At 42.1% G+C, this 21580-nt stretch overlaps 1 protein-coding gene across 2 annotated transcripts in view; it reads right to left on the bottom strand.

Moving 5' to 3' along the window:
* TBL1XR1 (TBL1X receptor 1) overlaps window positions 1-21031 on the bottom strand; it is a 157334-nt gene extending 136303 nt beyond the window's left edge. For both annotated transcript variants that reach the window (XM_036753642.1, XM_036753643.1), the window contains exon 1: window positions 20908-21031. The gene's annotated coding sequence lies outside the window, so the exon portion shown is untranslated. The remainder of the gene's footprint in view (window positions 1-20907) is intronic.
* Window positions 21032-21580: the final 549 nt, after the last annotated feature.

The following is a 21580-nucleotide window of genomic DNA, read 5'->3' on the forward strand; positions in this document are numbered from 1 at the left end:
CAGTCTGTCTGCCTTCCTGGGCTCTAAGGAGGAAAGGCACCAAGCTGAAGCCTGTGCCCTTGGACCTAACACCACCTAAGGAGCCTGCGAACAGCTCCTCACTTCACCACATATTGAGAAGAGCTGTCTGATCACTTTTCATTTGTAGCAGAACAAAATCCAAAGGAAGCATCAAGAATGGAAAGGCATCCTCTCCTCTTGAGTAATTTTCCATGCACTGATCCAACCTGACAGGCACCGTAGCGACCGACACCTTGAATGGAGCAATAACGAGCCTTCGCCTAAATCCTAAATTGGCTAAGTATTTACCTAGTACCTTTCCAGTTCTGTCCAGTGAATGCACAATGGGATTTGCCCCAAAAATGATGGTCTAGGAGCTTAAAACTTCACTGAGAAGGGAAATGTTTTTCATGTGTCTGTAAGGCAGTTTGTGACTAAATATCAAAATTAGTGCTTCACACAATAATGGTACACAAGTTCAGAAGAGGGAGAAATCAAAGTTAGTCACACATTTATAAGGGGCTTACCATGTGACAGTCACTGTGTTAAGCCCTTTCTACAAATAGTCCCCTGCCCTCAGGAAGCTCTATTCTAACGAAGGAAGACATTAAAAAAAGCTGAAAGGGGGACAGGGACTGTGAAGAGATAGGATACCCCCAAGGCACTTCGCTTAGGGGCAAAGTACCTAAGGTAAAGAAAGTCTAGAGTGCAGTCCAGGGACGAGGAATGAGACTCTACAGCCTCAAGAAGCCAAAAGCTGCTGGGGCAGCCAAGTGGCCTTGTGGCTAGAGCTATGCCACGGACATGATGTCGGGTAGCCCCAAGCTCATCTCTGGCCTCAAACACTAAACAGCTGGGTGATTCTGGGAAGGCCACTGCACTTCTATCTCAGTTTCCCCATATGCAAAATGGGGATAATAACAGCATCTACCCCCCCCAGTTGTAATGAGACTCCAATGAGATCTGACTTGTAAAAGCACTTGGCAAACCTAAAGTGCTACGTAAGTGCCAGCTGTGAGCACTGTTGTTACTTCCAGGGCTAGACTGAGCCTCGGAGACAAAAAGGTCTCAGTGCTGTGGCAGAAAAATTCCAGAGTCGGTCTGGCTGGGCAGAGCCACCTACAAAAGCTGCAGGAAGAAGCAGCTGAGGGATGAGCAGCACCACAGAATCCTAGATTCAGACCTGGAAGAGACCTAAGTAGAGGACACAGAGTCCAACTCTATCCTTTTACAGATGAGGAAACTGAGGCCCACATACAGACGGTAAATATTTGAGGAAGGATTTCAACACTGGTCTTTCAGACTCCAAGTCCGGAGCCCTATCCACCATCCCTGATGCCCACGCAACCCCCTCCCCCCCCCACCCCACGGCTGTAGTAAGGTGGGGCTGTGACCAACACCATAAACACCAAGAGAGGCCAATATGGCTGTCAAATTGACTACAGAACTGGGAGGCAAAGCTGGACAGGCAGAAAAGGGTCTAGATAACAGGGAGATTTGGAAAACCAAAGATGAGTACTGCCACTGTCCTGTAGCTGGTGACAATTCTGAGCAGAGAAGTGACATAATAAAACAGTTGCTTTGGGAACATTAATTTTGTGAATGTGCTGTAAACCATATTAAAAAAAGTTGCAAGATTCAGTGACGAAATTGCCATCAATAGGCTTAAAATTTTATTGAAGAAAATTTATTTCTTGTGTATGCTCATGAGATAGTTATCCCTTCCCCATCTCAGTTTTGGTATACAGCGGGCCAGCATAAGAAATTAAATGGGAATGTTTTTTGGCAGTTTTGCAGAAGCTGAAGATGACACACAAAGGCCAGCAGATGACACAGAGCCTAAGACCAAATACTTAACCCAATTTTTACAATAAGGTACTGTAAACACCCCACAAAAGAAAAAGACAAAAATTCAGACTTCTTCTCTGGTGAGAAGCAACAGGAGTTTCCAGATGGAGGAGGTGCCGAGCCATGCCCCTAAACCCCAAGATGTGGAAGGGATAACTGTAGTTTACAAAGATGTACCTAAACAAGCACTTCACATGGTAAGGTGGAACATTCAGGAGGGGCAGACAGTAAGTGAGAAACCAAGGGCTGGGCAGCAGCGGCCTCTTCACTTCTCATCAACGATTTGGCTTTTAAGCTTCGATGATCAAAATGAGCAGCACGCCTTTATTTCTGTGGCCTGTGATTTTACGTTTGATCCTCACACAACTTTGGGACAGCAGCTATTATGATTACCCCCACAACTGATAGATGAGTGAGCTGGGGCACTGAGAAGTTAAATGATTCAGCTAATTTAGGGGAGGATTCAAACCCGGTCCATCCTGCCTCAAAGTCCGGCACTCTAACCACTACACTATCTTCTACAGATGCTGACCAGAATGAAACTAGAAAAGTGGAGATTTAAATTCACTATACTTTAAAGTTACTAATGCTACAAATCAAAAGGAAATTCTCTGTAGATCAAGGTCAGGAACTCTAAATGCTCCTACTTGTGAATGACATTGTGCCAACTGAAGGGAGCCCTGAAACACAGCAAAATCTAGACACACAATTGCTCCAAAGTTCAAACTAACTAGCTGCTCAGACAAAAACCAAGTGGATGAGCAATGCCTATTGTTCACATTGGGATATGCAGTTGGACATCCCATAAAGTTGGCTCATCTTACACAGACACTGCACAAAGACAATAAATAAGCCGGGCTGAGGACTGCAAATGCTGGCCTGCATTTGGGAAATTTCCCAGGGCTCTTAATAACCTCACAATTCCCCCCCTCCAAAAAAGGAGTCATAATATACCCATCACTGAGGAATGAAATATGGAGGTCAGCCAAAGGGCATGAATAGGTGGAAACTTTGGGCAGAAGTACTGTAAAGGAGGTCAAAGAAAGGTGGGGTGCTGAACATTTAAAAAGAGCAAGGGGCAGTAGATGGGCAGGCCACACACACGTTTCATGTCCAAAGCTCTCAAAAGAGAGTTCCCAGTAGGAGCCCTGGAAAGGAGAAGCAGAACACTTGGAAAAGAGCTGCATAAAGTGAGACAGATGGATGAGTTATCATCTCCCTTCCCAACATCCCTCTCTCCGTTATGGGCACCACCATCCTTCTAGCCTTAACAGTCTCTCTCCCTCTCCCCACAGATCCAGTTAATTGCCAAACGTTAATCTTTCTCTCTTCCCATTCTCTCACACATTCTCTTCTCTGCTCACATGTCCACCACCCCAGTATAGTCCCTCATAATACCTCATCTGAAGACAAAGTAACTTCCCAACTGGTTTTGCCTCAAGCCTCTCCTGTACACAGCTAACAAAGTGGTGTTCCTAAAGTGCAAGACTGCCCATATCATTCCCCAATGCAATAAACCACAAGGGGTCCCTATGGCCCTGAGGAGGAAACATAAGCCCATCACAAGCTGGCCCCAGCCTACCTTTCCAACATCATCATATACAACTACTCTTCCCACATTCTATCCTATGATGAAACTGGTCTTTTCGCTGTTTCTCACACACAACACATCTCCAGTCTTCTACCTCAGACAAAACCTGGTTTCCTTAAAAATTTTGTCCACGAGCCACTTTCCACACTGAGACTTTCCTTATCTCCCAAAAAAACTGTCCTTATATTTAATTTGTATGTATTAGTTTATGTGCATGTGGTTGTCTAAAATGTCATCCTGGTCCCACCACAAGAAGCTTGGACTACATCCCAGGAGAGACACCAGGCCCTTCCTAACTTATTATGTGTTGTCTTCTCTCCATCAGAATGCAAAATTCTTAAGGATGCGTTTCTTGGTTGTTAGTATTTGTATCTCCAATACTTAACCCAGAGCTTAGCACAAAGTAAACACTATAAATGGTTTATCTGTATTCAAGTCTCCTAGAACTATCTCCCTGGGGACAGACTAGGTTGTATCACCAAGTAAGCAGGCTAATGTATCTAAACACAAAAAGTGATAAACATGTGACTTTTGAAGATCTGTACTACCCTAAAACGAAAAAATAGATCAATGATGAATCCCAGAGGCTTTACCCTCTAGGAAACAAATATGGGAACAGAGTATAAAAATATTTACTGAACATGATGCTGGGCTAGGTTACTTGGGGGCTTCAAAGGAAAGTTGATCTATGCCTTCAAAGAGTGCAGCTGTGCACCCAAAATGATAACAATATGAAGCAATATAATGATCATGACTAAAATAGTGCCTTAGGACCTCAGATCATTGTGGATGAAACTGGAGTGGTCAAAGAAGGTTTCACAAAGGCTGGGTCTTTGAAAAGGAGTATTAGCTATAGATATTCAGAAAGGAGAAGACTAAGGTAGACACTCCTTAGAAATGACAGGAATCCACAAGGCATAAAAGGAGGGAAGGGGAGAATGGAGGAAGCCACAATAAATAAACCCAACCTGAAACCCAAACCCAAAGATTCATTTAGAGAAAGTAGCGTGATGGTGTAGAGAAGAACCCTACCAGTCTACGGACCTAGGACTATCAACCCAGGTCCAAGATCTGATTCTGGTCCAACACCCAGCTGTGGGATCTCAGACACAACACCAACAGACATTCTTTGGGGTTCAGTAGCCTCACTTGTAAGATGACTTTTCAAGCCAGCTCTCAAATCTAGAGGCCACATTTTACAGATAAGGAAATTGAAGCCCAAAAGTTTTATGAATCTATGAAAGCCATTCATTGGCCATATACAGCACAAGAAAGAAAGGCACAGGACCTACCAGATACTGTACTACTTCAAGCGGCAGTCACTTGGGGCCACCTCAAAGATCCTCAAGAAGTAAGCAACCCTAAAGCAAGGCATCCCCAGCCTCTGTAGAAAAGATGTTCCTCATCTAGAGAAAATAAGACAGCCAGTAACAGGCAGTACCTCTGGAACCTGACCTCCTGCCCACCCAGACACACAGCAGCAGCACCACTCCTGATTCATGACCAGAAATAGAAGCACATGATTGTGTACAAACTAAACACAAGCTTCTATCCAATCTGTCTCAATCTATTTCAAGTTAAAAGAAAAATAAAATTGACATCTAGGACAAAAGCAAAACCCACTAGAATTAAAGAACCTGGCCCTCATTTAGAACCTAACAGTAAATGGCAAATTAAAGCCATTCTCTCTGAATCTTTGTAAGGAGGAGTATCTCTCCACCCCCACATCAACAAAAGGCTGAGATTATTAAAAAGCATTTTAAATCGGTTTCATCTCATTTAACACCAAGCATTATATAAACAATGCACTGGAATAGTTTTAGGATGTAATCCATTCACTGGTATCCTCCATAGTAACTCCAGAGTTACCCTTCAACATGACCTAAGTGATGGGACTGATTATAGATCTGGTAATAAATACCTAAGTTAGTAAAGCTATCTCAGACCCTCAGACCCTCTTAATGGTGGATAACTTTAAAAATTTACATATGAAAGCAGTTTAAAGTTATTAGCAAATCATAGGAAGTTAAGCCAAGGATTCAAAAATATTCATGTTAAGGAGATTAAAATTTGACAATATTGTCACCAGTTCATTAGCATACTTCCATGCACAATTTATGAAGATAAAGCAATTTTCTTCTTGACACTACCTTTGCTAAAAAACTGGATGGCACTCTTTTATTGATTTTGCAGAGTGAACAAATACTTCCAGGGTCATAACAAGTTGTACTTTCCTCCATAAAAGAAAAGCACTGTGAATGGATACAGAAGAGCATTGAGATGTAAATAGCTCCGATTACCAAAAATAAAAGTACACACAAAGTAAAGCAACTTTCTGAGATGATAATAAATAAGGAGAACCTTTAATCCACACTTGATCCCTACCCTCATTCAAAAGAAGATCTATAAAACCTTTACCCAAACTGCCATTCAATCAAAGTCAAACAGGTATGAAAGAGAAAATTGCTCCAGCCAAAGTCAGCTAAGGTGGTATTTTAAGTGTCAATTTTAGAACAATTAACAAGCCAAGCTTCGTTGAAATTCCCTTATTAACACAGAACAGTATCCAATTCAACAATTATTTATTAAGCACCTACTGTGTGCATAACACTGCAATAGACTTGATGCTCAAACAATCATTATTTGGTATACCATGTTCCCCATGTACAAGACACACCCTTTTCCGAAAAATTTGGGGTCTAAAAACTGGGTGCGTCTTATACAGTGGTTGTAGTTTTTTTTACTTGCATTTCCCACTTTTTTGAGCTTGTTGTCTTTGCCCTCATTGTTTCACATTTGTTACGGGTATATTAGGCTATGTTTTGCCACGTTCTGCCCAGAAACGGCTCAGAAAAGATTTTCGTACAATGCTGAATTCCAGTTAAAAGTGATCCAATTTGCAAAAGTGAATGGAAATCATGCTGCTGGATGTAAGTTTGATCCTCCTCAAACTGAGAAAACAATCCGAGTCTGGCTATGGCAAGAAGAAACTCTACTGAAAACGCCATGGCAGAAGAAGGCCATGAGAGGCAAGAGTGAAGAAACCAACTATAGGAGAAGTCTGTACCTGGGTGAAAAGATCCTGGGGTAATATCAAGACTGAGATCGTTGTCAAGTCATTTAAGAAGCGTGGCATTTCAAATGCCATAGATGGAACTGAGGACGAGGCAATATAAGAAAACAGTGATTCATCATCAAACACAGATGAAGACAAGCTAATGGATGGGAGTTTTGACAGTGATGAGGAGTTGTATGAATTTTATGATGAATAAAATTTGAGTTCAGTAACTTTAACTTTTTTTTTCTATATGCTATTTCCAAGGGGGCTGCAGATATAGCTCTGTTGTACAAAACTAGGATCTCTCGAATGTCCTTGGTTCCGGCAGTACTAGCCCCCCTAGGAGACAAAAAAATAACAATGAAAGTATTCTGTGAAGAGTCTGCAGAACTGGGAAATGCCACATCTTTCCCCTGCTCTCAAGCAATACAAATATTAATGATTCCATTATACTAGAAAACCTCAGACCAAATGATACCAGCTAAACAAAGCTGAAGGAAGTCACTATAAAGACTGGTTCCAACCACTTACCAATCCATTTTCTAATCTCAGCTGGGCCTTCACTGGAGCAAGGCAATACTCCTTTAATCAATTCTTTTATCCTTCATTAATCAATCCTCCAGCCCACTCACTCATCACAGCCTCCTACTTAAACCCTTTCTCCCCACCATGTCAGCTAAGGATCTCACCTCACACTCTGCTAAGAAAGTCAAAGCCATCCACCATCAGCTTTTCTCATTGTCCTCATTTCCTTCACTCCAATTTCTGTAGAAGAAATAACCCTTCTCCCAGCCAAGATCAAGTTCTCTACATTTACACTTAATATGAACTCTTCCATTTCTCCCATTATCGTCCTCGCCAATCTTCACTCTCTCTCAATCGACTGGTTCCTTCTTTAAAAAAGTGGTTCCTATCCTTAAAAAATCAAAAGCTAAACACCTCTCCCCAGACTCTTAGCATCCCTGCTAGCTGTGGTCCAGTATCTCTCCAGCTCTTCAGCCTTTAGAAGAGCTATCCATATTGGTGTCTCCAGTTCTCTCCTTCACTAATTTCCTACCTCATCATTTATGGAGGGACAGAGGGGCCCTCACTGGGGAGAAGAAGGGGCATGTGACTTTGGAGATGATTCAATAATATTTAAGATCAGATGCAGAGCCAAAGGAGAGAGTAGTCAGAGACACAGGAGGAAAGCCAACAGGGTACACACAAAAAACAAGGGGCAGGCTCAGGAGGTGGCTAAGTGACCTCCGAGAGCCATTTCATGGAGTGGTAGGGAAAGAAGGCAGGCTGGGGAAAGGGCTAGGAGGACACAGAAGGCAAGCTAGTGGAGACAGCAGAAGGATTTTCTAAGACCAATTTCATCAAGTACAAACTTATTTTTTTTTTTGCTTTTTGGCAGGGCAATTGGGGTTAAGTGACTTGCCCAAGGTCACACAGCTAGTACATGGGTCAAGTGTCTGAGGCCACATTTGAACTCAGGTCCTCCTGACTCCAGGGCCCGTGCTCTACTCACTGCACCACCTAGCTGCCCCCAAACTTAACTTTCAAGAGGATACAGATCAGGTGGGAAAATAACCTCTGTCCACCTTCACCAGGCAGCCCCTTGAATCTGCAAGGCCTTGGAGAGGGGTAAGATACTTAGTAGGCCCTTCCTCTGGGCAGCAAGGTCCCACCTGCTTTCAAGTACCACTTTCCAGTGGTCCAGTGCCACAAGCGAGGGAAACTCTAAACCCTCTAAAGATGCCTTGGTCACCCCCACAGACAGGCATTTTCATTCTACCCAGGTCGCCTCAACACTATGCCAAGGTGAACCCTTCCCATTTGAGAAGAGAGAAATACTGAGAAAAAGCTAAGCCCAAATCCTAAACCTAGGTAAAACCACCCATGTGTGCTAAATATTGCTTTTCACAGTTGTCTAGAGCTGACAGGCTGGTTAAGCTGTCCTTAGTGAAGAGGTGACCTGAGCTCAGAAACAAGTTAGACACTGGTTCATGGCAGCTCTTTTCCACAGGAAGCATCCACTGCCCAGTCCCATGGGCAGAATGCTCTCACTGGCCTCTGTGGTACACAGTGCCTTCTACCACAAGCATACACCAAACATCTGACCCCATAAAAGGATAATGAAAGACATGAAAGAAGCCTACCTGAGACAGACAGAAGAGGTTCATCAACTGCCCTGTTCACTTTTCAGACACTCAAAGCCTTGCTTCGGTATCATTTAATAGTCACAAAATAAAAAAGAAGAGACAAAATATACACTCTGTCTATCTAACCTGTTCAAATTCAGTCAGATGTAAATGACTCTGACCCATATGGTGTCATGCAGCATTAGCAATTGGAGGAAACCACTACTATCATAATCTGTCTGGCAAAGTAATGTCAAGTATTACCCAGCAATTTGTATTATTCCATAAAAAGACGTCTATTTATTTTCTTCTTTAAAACATACAAAATTAAACATGAAAATTCTGAGGAAGATGTCCCTACAGATACTGGAAAATCAGAAATTTCAACTTATCTATATGATATTAATAATCACAGCTTTGTAGAGAAATGTAAGTGTTTCAGGTTAGGCTGTGTTAAAATGCTGTTCCATAGTCTTAGGCAATGCTGGGCCCTGAGCATGAGCTAAGCATGAATTCCTATGAAGCTAGACATTCTTCACCTTTATTTTTGTAGTATCCTACCTTGATGTCTTCTGGAAAACACAGTGCCAAGAAGATAACACTAATATTTTTTAACCTACCTCAGACAAGACATAAGTGTCATTTGATGTTAGTTTCATTCAGGTGCTTATATCTAAAATTTCTAAATAATATTTCCCCACACCAAACCACCAGCACATACAATTGTTAAAAGATTAAGACATACATAACTACAAATTTATATGGAAAAGTTTCACTAAAAAAAGAGAAACAAAATTCTAAACAAAAAGAAATGCCGAAATATGGCCTGTTTATCAATGCACTGCAGCACCCTTCCCTGTGAAATTTCACTATCTTCTCAATCTCATCTCCTTTACAATCCTTTTCCCTTTCTTCCATGTATTTGAATGTTCATATTTGATGATGCCTATCACATACAGGAAAAAAATGAATTTTTTTTAATAAAGAAATAAAGCCTACTTCATTCAAGAAATTTCTCATAGGTAACAGGAAACCTTAACTCCTAGCCTTAATCAGCTGTACAGAAAAGGCCCTTTCCCCTTTTGTGTAATAATGCATTTTATTTAATTCAGGATTTCTGGAATGTCAACTCAACTTTCCCTACGATCCTTATACTCTGTCCCCAACGCAGCCTGACTCAGTGCACCCTCCTCTAAGAACTGCCAGATGTACAAATGACAAACAATGTGCCCCTCAGCACTACAACTAAAATCTCCAGAATAATACCTCATTTTAGAAGCATGGGCTATTCTCTTTAAAACCGAGGTGTGTGGATTGCAATGAGGCTTTTCTAGTACTCAGCATGGGAAGGGAGGGAGGAAGGGAATGAACAAGCATTTATGTTGCCTCTGCTCAGTCGGGCACTGTGCTAAGCACTCTGCAAACAGGAGCTCATTTGATCTTCACAACAACCCCTCGAGGTAAGCGTTGTTATGATCCTCATGGTACTGTGGAGGAAATGGAGGCAAAAAGAGTTTAAGGGACCTGCCCAGAGTCAAACAGTTGGAAACACCTAGCTTCCTGGGTGGCACAAGAAGAAAATCCACCAAGCAAAAAGACAGCTGGCCAAAACATGCGGCCATGACGACCAGAGGCTCCTTCAGAGGACCACAGCGTCCAATCTAAGAACACCCAGGTGGCGCACTCACATTTGTCAACTCAACTCATTTAAGTAGATAACACAAGAAAAAGAATGGGGAAATCACCAGATGTAAATGCAACAAAATTACTGTGAATTATTTTAACTGGCATATCCACAACTGGAAGGATAAAGAGGCAACTTCTACTACATCTAGGAAATTGTAGAAAGATTTCAGATGTGTAGTAGCAGATGAAGGAACCCTTCTGGATGAACTAAAAACTCGGACCTTTAGATTAGTCTTCCTACTTTCTCAAGGCACTGAGAACTTGGCTTAGCTTTCTTCTCTACCATTATTAACCTGAGAACTTCAAAATACGTGTTGACGTCCACTAGGATAGCCTTGCCTCCCAGGTCTTCAAACTCAGCTACATCATGACTTCTACACACCTCTCTCAAATTTTTTGGCATCAGGACCTCTATTCTTTTAAAAATTATTAAGGACCCCAAAAAAGACTTTGTCTCATATCTATAGATATTTACCACATTTGAAATTAAAATTGATAAAATTTTGAGATATTTATTATTTTAAAAATCCATTGCATATTAACATAATAACATTTCTTACAAAAAAAATAACTACTTTCCTCCAAAAAAACTAATAAGAGTGACATTGTTTTACAGATTTTTTTTTCAAATCTTTGTAACATCTGGCATTATAGAAGACAATCAGCTTCTCATATCTACTTCTGCATTCAATTTGTTATGATCAGTTGTTTAGGTTGAAGCTTATAAAAAAATTCTAATATTATGCAGATACATATTTGGAAAAGAGAGAAGTATTTTAACAGGCAAATTAGTATTATTAGGAAAATAGTTTTGATCTCATGAACCCCCTGAAAGGTTCTGGGGACCCACAAGGTTCAATGACCCCACTTTAGGAACTACTACAGAACATAAAGAAAGTACATTACAATGGAAAAGACAAGTAGGTTTAGAGTCAAGGGAAATGGATTCAAATCCTAGGCCTTCAACTTATTACCCTTGTTTGACCTAAGGCAAGTCACTTATACTCTTTAGCCTTAGTTTTTCCATCTGTAAAATAAAGGGGTATGTACTAAGTGACCTCTGAGGTCTACTGCTACTCAAACTAGGAAACTATGAAAACTCATATGAAAAGTTATTGGATCTACTTGGTGTGTGTCTCTATTACACACCTCGAGTAAGCACGTGCACACGCACCTACACACACACACACACACACACACACACACACACACACACACTCTTCTATAACTCACTTCTCTCCACTCTTGACTATAAAGTTAAGCAATTCAACATTTCACTCTCCTCTCTGGATCCTTGGATCCCCCACTCCCTTTTCATTGGCTATATATGCCCCACCAATCCTCAAGCCTGGTAACCTCCGACAACTCCCCCTTCTCTGCTCCTATTTCTGAAAGGTATAACCATGCTGACTGGACCATCCAGACCTGCCCAGCAATCCTTTTATTCTTCCCTGTTTGACTACACCGCTCCCCAAAGCAGCTATTCCAAACCTCTCTGGAAGACCACACTATGGCCTCACCTCCAACTTTACCAGAAACACTTGGGTCATCCAGAACTCCCTCATACCTGTTACGACTTATCTCCATATCTGTCATTCTCCTTGCCAAAGTTAACCTTCTACTTTTGCCCCTGATATCTCCCCGATCTCACACCTGCTCTAAGAGATTCAATTTTAAGACAGTAGCATCCAAATCTCAATCCATATCTACTCTCTCCCATGTACAAAGAGACCCACATCTATAAATGCCTACGTGACTATGTGGATGTCATTTTCACCTCAAAGTTATAAGATCAAAGATTTAGAGCCAGAAAAGACCTTGAAGGTCTACTTAGACCTATTCCACCCATTTTATAGATGAGGAAGTTGAGTCCAAGAGAGGCTAAATAACTTGCCCAAAAGTCACATACGCAGTAAGGTCCTCTAACTCCAAGCCCAGTGCTCTTTTGACTGCACTAAGACAATACATCCAAAACTGAATTAATCAACTTCCCTTCTAAACCCACTCTTCCTTTAAATGTCCTTGTTTCTGTGGAGGTGTTCAAAACCAAGGCATCCCATGTGAGGATTCCCTCACCACAGCCTCCTATGTGCAAGTTACCACATTTGTCCAATGCATTCTCTCCACTCTCATGACCATCCCCTAATGCAGGTCCTCATCTCTTTCCTGTAAAAGCTTCCTAAAGGGTCTCTCTGCCTTCTGTCTCTCCTTTCTCCAAGCCATCCGTTCTCCACACAGCTGTGTCAAGAAAAGGCTTCCTAAGGAACAGGTCTGTCAGTGGCTCCCTGTTATTTCTAAGATTCCAAGCTTCTTTCCCAGATATGTTTCACACTGCTCCCCTTCACATTATGTTCAACTATTCAACAAATTTTGTTATTCCAGCCAAAACAAACTGCTCATTGTTCTTCAAAATCAAATTGCCTCCTTGCATTCAAACGAGACACCTCACCCAGGAAGGTACTGCCTCCTCATCTTGACTTTTCAGGGGTGTTATCATCCACTGGTGCTCAACATGTCCCCTGTGTGTCTCCTATATTAATACACAGTAAAGTGAAAACTCCTCTGGAGCTATCACTTATGTCTCAATATTCCAAGAATTTAGCACAATGTCTTGCACATACATTAGGTACTTAATAAGGAAGGACTTGGACAGATACAGATGGTTATTGCAGGTAGGATGAAGAACATGAGAAAAAGCATGAGATGAGTCTTGAATGAAAACAAAAAGGTTGTTCCTAACTAGTGAGTGGTGGAAGGGTAGGACCCATAAAATTGTGGTAAGACTTAAAAATCAAGAAGGATTTTAAAAACAAAGTTATTATAGGTTCTGGCAGTAGTGTGTGAATAATGTAATAGAAGAAGCAGAGACAATCTAGGAGGCCATGGCACTAATACGGTCCAAGTCTTAGGTGAAATGGTCGTGATGATTAATAATAATGATAATAGCCAACATTTATATGGTGCTTACTAGGTCTGCCTGCTTTACAATTTTTAATCTCATTTTATCCTCAGAACAACACTAGAAAATAGATGTTATTGTTCTCATTTAAAAGATGAGGAAACTGAGGCAAACATTAAGTGACTTGCCCAAGCACAAAGAGCTAGTCAATGTCTGAGGCCAAATATGAACTCAAGTCTTCCAATCCCAGACCTGGGGATCCATCCACTGTGCCACCTAGCTGCCTATAGTACAGATATGAAATGAGGGAGAAGAAAAGATGTCTTGCAGGTTTGTAGCCTGGAAGACAAAGGATGAAAATAATGAGTAAACTGGTAACAGGCAAATGAGAGAAAGAGAAACAGAGAGAGAGAAAGAGAGAGAGGTGAAAGAGGAGAGGAAAAGACTAATCAACTCAAGAGTTTCACACTGTGAGCTAAGTCAACTATGAACATAAGAAAGTCAGTTCTTTTAGCCAGCTGGAAATAGAAGTATAGTTAAGAACAACTAGAAAAGTTTAACATAACTTCAGGCACAGCCGAAATGATTATGGTAATCAATTCACCAAAATTAAAAGATTCCTTGAAGTCAAAGAAAAGTCACCACCAAAATAACAAATACGCACATGTCAAGATGTAGATATATGCTTTAAAAAAAAAAACCTTAAAAAGAATTGAGATTTTTTTCAAGTGAGGGTATCTTGAGAAGCTGCATTACACGTCAGCCAACAAAGTCCCCACTGCAACCCTATTTGAAGATCTTTGACCATGGGGGCAAGTCAAATAATTCTCAGTTTTCTAAAGTTTAACATGGAAATAAAAACACTTTCACTAAATACTTCACATGATTTTGGGAAGAAAAGCACTTTCTAACTGTTATTAAAGCACTAGAATAACTGATGACATTTATTTTATCATTATAAAAGATTGGTTATTACCCTCCCCATATTGTAAATGAGGAAAACAAACATCAGAAATACTAGGTGATTTGCCCATGGCCATACAGTTAGTAAGAGGGACGATTTGAACTGGGGTCTCTCTCCTGTGACTCCAAGGCCAGCACTTTCTCCACTACATCCCACTGCTCTCACCATTTCAAGGAAACTCAATATATAAAAAGTCACAGAACCTCAGGATTGGAAAGGACCTCAGTGGCCATCAAACCCAAACCCATTCTGAACAAGAATCTCTTCTACACCAGACATCAAGTGTAGACATTTCACTCTCTGCTTTAAGGCCTCTGGTGAAACCATCTGCCTTCCCAGGCAGCCCATTCCACTCATGGTCAGCTCTAATTAATTAATTTGTCCTGAAAACAACCTTTAGTCACTCTTTATTCCTTCAACTCACTGCTCCTTGATCTGCCTTCTGGAGCCAACGTCCTAAGCCTTCTCACTCTCAAGCCTACAAATATCTCAAGAGAGCCAGCCTGTCCCCACCTAAGGCTTCTTTTCTTCAAGCCACACTTCCTCAGTACCTTCAATGGATCCTCATGTGGCATAAGATTGAGACTCCTCACCATCCTGTTGAGTTCCTACGTCCACCCTCCAGTTTGTTAGGAAATGCAGCTCACCTGGCATGACCTGTTCTTGAAGCCACGCTGGTTCTCTGTAAACATTGTTTCCTTCAGTGTCCAAACTTACAAAATGGATTAGAGAAGATTCCATGAGAGACTGAGGGTGAAGGGGAGAAAAGTACTGCATTTACAGTCGGAAAATACGGGTGTGAATTCTGGCTTATATATATACATTTCCCCTCTCTGGAGCCATAAAATGAAGCTGAACTAAAAGATCTCGAAGATCCCTCCCAATTTTAAAGCTATGATCCTACTATTGTTTTCCAATAAACACGATGTTCTCCTAATGATTCTTCTTAATAGGTTCAAATCTTTTGGAAAATTCTGGGGTAGATACCTACTGAATAAAGATACACTCATTTACGTGTGATTTTTAATTATAAGATCTTAATCATAAAACATGCTGGATTTTTTTTTTAAATCAAAGAGATCATTATCCAATTTTTTTCTGGTTCACAATTCGAATCCACTTTCACTGTTTAAGACCAGAGAAGGATGGAAAACAGGCAAGTGAGAAGAAAACAGCCAGGGTTGAGCAGTGTAGGAGGAGAGAAGGTATAGAGAAAAAAACACCAGACTAACTTCGAGTCAAAAAGCACTGGTCCTAGTCCTACCAAGATTATTTACTATCTGTGCGATCTCAGGTCACAGTCACTTCCCCTCCCTATGCAGGCCTCAGTTTCTCCAGCTGTAAAATGAGCAAGCTGGACTACAGGATCTTTAGGGTCCCTTCAAGTTTCAACACTGCTATTCTGGAAATAAGACTAGCACTCAGTGAATTTATTTATTTATTCATTTATTCGGGTCATCATTTGATCCCTTCCACCAAAGCCCTACTCTATAGCCTTCCTCGTAGTGTGCAGTAACCAAGCCTGGGTTCTCAGAAGCTGTGCCAGGGAACACAAACTCGGCTAGTTTTAGTCACCTCTGTTTTCTGAGAACCTACTCCGCTGAGTCAATCAACTGTGGAAGTGGATAGCAATGGGGCCTCAATTTGTTATAAAAATTAAGAAATGATACTTATAACAGTGTCCTGGTCTGAAGCCTTCCCTGGTCTGGTCTCTCAAATATAGAAGGCTTAATCAATTTCAGCAACTGACCTCAATTTTCTGAGTCTCAATCATTAACATTTATTGTGGCCAAACTAAGTGGAAATCATGTGGTTTATGGTGACCAAACTAAGATTGGGAATGTCTTTTTTGTTAATTCATGGAAAGTATCTCCTTTTTTATTGCTGACCAGGCTTTTTAAAAAGGGTACTACCTAAGGGAGAACTCAGTTTGGGGAAGGCATTTTCTCCAAGGGCATACCGTCATTAATGTTACCATTGTTCCATTTGTAAATCGAAAACCCTGAACTTAAACTATGTATCTCTGTTTATGCTGCTGCTCAAATTTATTCATCTTTTGTTTCATGCTAGCTACTGAACGTAAGTTTGAAACTGCTTGGTGGAGAGTGGTCTGTAAGGAGAATACTTGTCCCTTCATTTGCTTGTATGTTAATAAACTGCCTGACAAAATCTGGCCCAAACGCATAGCATAGATTCTTTACTTTCCACCCAAATGATCAACAAGCATCTACTATGTGCACCACTGTGCTAGGCACCAAAACTACAAAAACAAAAGTGAAATAGTCCTTGTTCTTAAGGAGTTTACAGTCTAGCAAAGCAAACAAGGAAAAACTCATCATCAAAAGGTCTGGCAAAAAATAAATGATACATTTTTGGCCATGGCAACTCTTGAAATAAGAAAAAACCCCAAAGCAGCCCATAGTCCTATGAGGCCCTCCCTCCTCTACATGAATGATGGGGATGGCAAAATGGCAAAAAAAAGGAAAAAAAAGACATGACACAAGTGTCATTTGATGTTAATTTAATTCAGGTGCTCATATCAAAAAAAGATCTGAAAAAGGGGTTATGTCTAGTCATGAAGTTAAGAATGAAGTTAAGCAGCTTGAGGACTACTAGAATGAGAAGGTCTCTGGTATATTGGGTTAGATGGATGCCTTATGGAGGGGCTTATGGAAAGACAGACAAGGATTGCACAGGATGAGATCCATTAAAGTACTCAAATCTATCACTTGACCCAGTTAGCAGAAAAGCTGTTACAGTAACATTTTGAGGCCCCTCCAAGCCAAAAAAAAAAAAAAAAAAAACCTAAAAACTGTTCTAAGGAGCTCCACTAAGCAGACAAATAGCTTTGGTAACCAAAGAGATATAACAGGACAAGTAGCAACAGCAGCCACCAGAACCAGAGCACCAACATCATTGCCAAAGGGCTGTACCACTTCAACAATTACTATTTTTCATGACGTTTCCTTTCCTGGGCAATCTTCCTACCTTTGAAGAACTTCAGCTGCTTGGTGAAGAGGGTGAGAAAATGTCACCCCAGCTGCCCCCAAACCACACCAACCCTGGAGGCAAGATTTCACACCCCTCCCAGCTTTCAGCTCTAATGCTTTCATGGTTTTAAGGCTGGAAAGGGCCTTCGAGGTCATCTAGTCCAAAGCTCTCCTTTTACAGAAGAGAAAACCGAAGTCCAGAGAGGTCAAGTAGGGTAATAAACATTTATTATGCAGCTACTATGTGCCCAAGTATTAGACATTTGCCTAAGGTCACACAGCTGGAACTTGAACCCAGGTCCTCTAGCTCCAAACAGCCTCTCACCACTATAATGCCGTTTGGGCCCCCTTTGTCCATGGATTCTTCCCAGACTACAGAAGCTGTGTGGGCAGAATTTAAACCTCTAGCTGATTACACATTAGCTGCCTCCTTCCTCCTCCTTTCAATGGGATCTAACTTTGTATGTTACTTATGGAATGTAGAAAATGACATGCTAGTTCACACACACAGACAGCGAATATGCCGCCTTCCACCTCTCCCCACCTGCCAACAGAATGCCAACAAGTTTCCACTACCAGCCATTTTGTATTGAAGTCAAAATTAAGAGAAGGGAGCAATGTCAATCACATTCTCTCTCCCAACTTTACCCAAACATGCCTAGTCAGAATTTCTTTCTATGCAATAGCACAGTAATCAATTATAAAAGTTGGTTTCCTTTGTCAACCATTCATTTGACAAGGTATTATTTATGTTTCACTGCCATACATGAACAGATGTATTTATTCAACAGGTTGTCATTCAAAAGGTCCATTAATCACATCTCCTTTCTGCGTAATGTGTATGCTTATACCATGCTCCTTTCCTTTCTGGGTATTAGTTTGAAATGCCCTGAGTACATGAAAGTTATTTAATGTAAAGAAAATTGGTTCTCTTGCTATGCATGTACTATTATCAACAATCTTACTTAGATATTAAAAGACAGGAAAGATTTCTGGATGTGTGCAAAAAAAGTTATTAAAGTTTTATGTAATCCTTTAAATAAATATAAAATATACACACAACAAAAGGAACCAATCCATCTCACCAAAGCTAGTCTAAGTAGAAAGCAATGTTAGCTTGGTAGTAACAATTGAGCTCTATAACAAAAAAGTTTAGGGTGTTTTAAAAATATCTGTTAACACTTAGAACTGACCCAAATCTTTAAGATTAAGGAAAATGTTCTTAACATACAAATCATTTTCTTATGGGTACTGATTTTTATTGCCATTTCAAATAGGAAATTTGACACCTCTTTTTCCATTAGTTCCTGTCTAGTTAATCTTCAATGTAATTTATGTTAAAAAAATCAATACTTAAATAATGGTTATGATTTCCTTATCTTTTCAATAAACTGAAATTCACATCTCTCACAAGTACAGGTAACTGTTGATTAGCTGTATGGACTAACTGAAGCAAACTGTTTTTAAAAAATGTAAGGTATTTCAAACAAGTAATGAAAGTACATATGGGAGAAAACTTATAAAAAAGCATCAGGAATCCAACCATTTAAAGTGGTTAGCCAATTTTTCTTTCTACTACTCCTCCTCTGCCATCCTCATTGCCACTCCTCCCCTCCCCAAGAAGCAAATGCTAAATACTTCTAGGAGTTGTCAATGATAATCTGGGAGGCCTGCCATTAAGCTCCCATGGAACACCCTACATAAACCCTGTTTTCATGGAGACAAACAAAGCTGTCCTGACTCCCTTGACTAACAACTTGAGATAGCAAGAACACAGTCTCAGGTGATCTGGGATTAATAACATACACCAAACAGGCACTGTGTCTCACTTAACAACAACAACAAAAAAAAGAAATCACACTGGGAATGTCAGTGTAGACACTAGCATTTGTCTAAAAGCATAAAAAAAAATACACCCCACAATTCCAAATTGGTTTAGGCATGTTCAAGAAAACATCATGAGGACCCCTTATTATCCACACACAAGAGAGAATCCCCAGGAAAGGGAAGAGAGATTATTACTTAATTACAACTTAGCAAAGGGGAAAAAAATTTAAACCAATCAGGTTCAAATAATTACCCATGCCTTCAACAACCCGATTTTATTAAGCATAGTTAGCAAATCAACAAAAGGAATTCTTATTTGGAAAACAAGGAAACTGGACATAACTATTAGTAAAATTTCCAAAGTAAAGCATTTAAATTACAGATAGTAATATGTCACATAACAGACCTATTTTTAAATGAGAAGAGAGGGCTGCATAAAGCAAGTTTTTAATTAACAATAACATTGAAAAATATTACAACCATTTTAAGCATACTTAGGATCTCTCTAATTTGTAATTTGCAAAAGCACGTATAAGAAGAGAATGACATTATTTGAAGGCCCAATGTGAGAAACAGTACCAATCTCAAATAAAGTTTTACCCAAAAGCTTACTAGATACATTTATGCTCACTGCATTAAGTCTATCTTGGCTGAAAATATAAAGTGGTTAATGTTCCAAAATTATAACTTCTCCAAAAGTGATGGTAATGCATTCATGAAATCATTCACACAACAACCTCAGGTTAATTTCTACATGAATAAAAGTCTGCTTCTGCTGAAAAAAAACATATAGGGTAGTTTCCATCGAACTGCAGCTACTTTATACTAACAACGTGGCCTTTACACTGTCAAAAAAAAAAAACCGGTGACCGTTCTAGCCAAAACTTACCAGCAAACTAACAACTTTGCTCAAAATACACTTTTTAAAACAACTTCAAAAGCACTCCTCTCCTGAATACTTCCTGAAGATAAATTTTAAAACAACAACAACTAAGTTACAAAGAAACAGCTCCCAAGAAGAGAAAACAAACCCAAATCACACAGTGGGAAAGTGAGGACAGTGTGTGTATATGCTTTCCCCTCCCCCCCCCTTCAGCATGAGTTCAGGCACTAAGCACATTTTTCATCCTTCCAATTACTTCCCTCGTTTCCTAAAATTTACACGACAGAAAACTATCATAAACCATCCGGGAAATTTACACAGACCAAGGGTCAGTCACTTGGGGGAGGGGGTGGGAAAAAATTTTCCCCCTTAAAAAGTAACAAAAATTTTCTTTCCCCTTGCTGCTGGCGGGTTGCAAAAAATTAATGCTAATAATCATAAATATGCACGGAAAGGCGCCTTCTCCGCTAAAAATAGGCTCTAAAGGAGGCTGCCTAATGATGGCTCCTAGATTCAATCTGCTGCAAATTCTTTTCCTGAAAGCCTTCCCCAAAGGAGGGAAAAGGCACCGAGGGTGGAGGGTGCAGGGGGGGTGGGGAGGATTCAAAAAAACCAAAAAAAAAAAAAAAAAACAACGAAACAGGGAGCGGGATCACCTTGCTGATGTTCGCTGGGGCGGGGGAGGGGAGGCTAAATACCAATAATAATGAGGATAATAATAGCACCCCGTCAAACACCAGCTCCCCAAAGGGCCAAGTTGAAAAATGTGTTACACTTGTGCCCATCCCCCACGCCCGCCACAAGGGACCGGCGCAGACACCCCCGTATAAACACGCAGCCCCCTCCCATAAATAAACAGCCCACCTCCGTAAGCATAGAGCCCCTTCCCAAAAGCAGAGTCCCCCTTCAGGAGCACAAGCCCCCTCCCCAAAACAGCCCTCCTTGATAAGCACCCAGCCCCCTCCATCCCCAAGCACGCGGCCCCCTCCCCACCCCCTCCCGCCCCGCTCAGGCTCCGGCCCTGCTCCCCCTTACCTGGCGCCGCTCCCCGGGCTGGGCTGGGCCGGGCTGGGCCGGGGCTCGGCCGCCCCTCCCGCCCGCAGTGGAGGCCCAGCAAGTGCCCCCCCGCCAGCCGGCCTCAGGCGCCTCGTCGGACCGCGCAGCCCGGGCGGGAGCGGCCTCGGCTCCGGGCTGGGCTCCGGGCGGGCAGCGCGACGACTCCGCCGCCGCCGCCGCCGAGGAGCCCTCCCAGCTGCGCCCGCCTCCCTGCTCCGCGCGGGGGCAGCGGGGGCGGGGGCGGCCGGGGCGGGGGGCGCGAGCCGGGCCGGGGGAGGGGGCGGCCGCCGCGCCGCCGCCGGGCCGCGAGCAGGAGCGGAGCACGGAAGCTGGAGCCCTACGGCTCGGAGCGGGCGGCCAACGGCTCAGAGTCTCCGCGCCGGGGAGCGGGGCGCGGGGCGCGGGGAGCGGGGAGCGAGCGCGGAGGGGGAGGGGAGCGGGCCGGGGGAGGGGGAGGGGGCCGGACCAGCCAGGCGCAAATGAGCTCGCGAGGCCCTCGGCGGCGGCGGCGGCGGCGGCTCCTGCCGCACAGCCAAACAAACCCGAGCGCGGCGCGGAGCAGCGCAGCCGGCGCAGGCAGCCAGCGCCCGCCCGGGGCGGGGAGGGGGAGAAAGCATGGGGGAGGGGAGGGGAGGGGAGGAGAGGGGAAGGA

The sequence above is a fragment of the Trichosurus vulpecula genome, chromosome 4 (assembly GCF_011100635.1).
Source record: "Trichosurus vulpecula isolate mTriVul1 chromosome 4, mTriVul1.pri, whole genome shotgun sequence".
NCBI classification, from domain to species: Eukaryota; Metazoa; Chordata; class Mammalia; order Diprotodontia; family Phalangeridae; genus Trichosurus; species Trichosurus vulpecula.